The sequence below is a fragment of the Prunus avium genome, chromosome 8 (assembly GCF_965620075.1).
Source record: "Prunus avium chromosome 8, drPruAviu1.hap1.1, whole genome shotgun sequence".
Classification (NCBI taxonomy): domain Eukaryota; kingdom Viridiplantae; phylum Streptophyta; class Magnoliopsida; order Rosales; family Rosaceae; genus Prunus; species Prunus avium.
In genome coordinates this window covers 30,109,995-30,111,717 of record NC_142291.1, presented here as the reverse complement: position 1 = coordinate 30,111,717, position 1,723 = coordinate 30,109,995, and the positions used below count along the sequence as shown (strand labels likewise).

Below are 1,723 nucleotides of genomic sequence, written 5' to 3'. Positions count from 1 at the left end.
AAAAGCCACAAAGAAAGGGACAAAGAAAAGACGACCAGTCTACCTTTCCGACATCGAAGGTGGAAAATTATTAGAAATAACTCCGTTATGTCTCTTTCTTCATGCAACAACTCCTTTATATTAGTGCTCAAGTGCTAATTTTTTTATTCATGCAACAACTCCTTTATGTCTCTTTCTTCATAAAGGAGTCAACTAAGAATAGGAGACCCTTTACCAAATCAAATTGGAAAAATGGTTGTTGAGTATTATTTTTTTATGCTAATGGGGCCAAAGACCGAAAAATGAATTACAAATGCATCTAGGACAAACTCTTCCCAGGCTGTGCCCGTTGATTTCACATTCATGCCGCGTTGAGCAAGAGGCCTGCAGGTGTGTGTATATATATACACCATTCCCAACTATTTCAGCTCATGCAATTATCGAACAATATGGATTCCAATATTACCACTGAACTAGTAGCCTCTTCGTCTTCTCCTTCCACCAATTCTTGGAAATATGATGTCTTTCTTAGTTTTAGTGGTCCGGATACAGCCAACAGCTTTACAGACCATCTGCACAGCAGTTTGCTACGCAGGGGAATTAACTTCTTCATGGATGATGATGAACTCGAAAGAGGACAAGATATATCAAGAGTGATTTATCAAGCAATTAAACAGTCAAGGATTTCTATCATCATAATCTCTGAAAACTATGCCTCCTCAGATTGGTGCTTGCAAGAGCTTGTTAAGATCCTTGAATGTAGAGAATCACAGAAACAAATTGTTATCCCCATTTTCTACCGAGTGCAACCCTCGGATGTAAAAAGACAACGGGGCAGGTTTGCTGAAGCATTTGCTGCTCACCATGAAAGCATGTTCGCGGAGAATTTGATAGAGCAATGGAGGGCGGCTCTTACGTATGCAGCAAATTTGTCTGGGATCTATGTTAACAATTATGGGTACGTATATTTCTAACCACTTATGTATTGGCTATATATATTTGAGGATTTTCTTCTTTGTATGCTCTTCTTTAAATTTAAATGACAAAACTAGAATCCATCCCTCCTTCCCTCCTTTAATAATGTAGTTACTAAATGTTACGTACTAGACCAACCAAATGACAATTAGTCACATGCTAGATATTTTTTTAGGTCAACTAGAAATAAGAGATATTTAGTCTTATACCAATTCTTAGCACTAGTGGTAAACACTACATCATTTAATTTTTATAAACAAACAAAAAAAAAACCCAAAAAATGACAGATAGCAATATTGAATTTAATTTTGATTATTAATTACTTTGATACCCTATTGATTGTTTTGGGTTTTTTTTTAATGAGGTTTTGGGGTTGTGATTGCTTTAAGAAATCGATGACAGTTTTGTAATTTATAGGAAGTTCAAAGCCTTTTTGTTATGTTGTAAATGGACTTTAGGTGTGTTTCTAAAGTCCATTTCATTTGGGATTTTTATTTTTATTTTTTTAATTTGGGCCCCTATATTGGGTATAATAGTGAATCTCCCTAGAAATAACCCTCAAACTATAGGATATTTTGAGATTTAGAGACGGACCTAGGATTTGAAAATAAGGTGGGCTAAATTTATCTTACATACAAACTTAGAAAACTTGACGGTACAAGTGAATTTCGTTGAAGTATGAAGTCAATTAGCAATTACATGATAAACTTCTCCATGAAAGGAAAAGAATTGAAAGCATTTATTATCCATTACAAAAGAAGAAGAACAT

The 1,723-nt window shown here is 34.8% G+C and overlaps 1 pseudogene; it reads left to right on the top strand.

Moving 5' to 3' along the window:
- Positions 1–296: 296 nt before the first annotated feature.
- LOC148292520 (toll/interleukin-1 receptor-like protein pseudogene) lies at positions 297–1,463 on the top strand (annotated as a pseudogene).
- Positions 1,464–1,723: the final 260 nt, after the last annotated feature.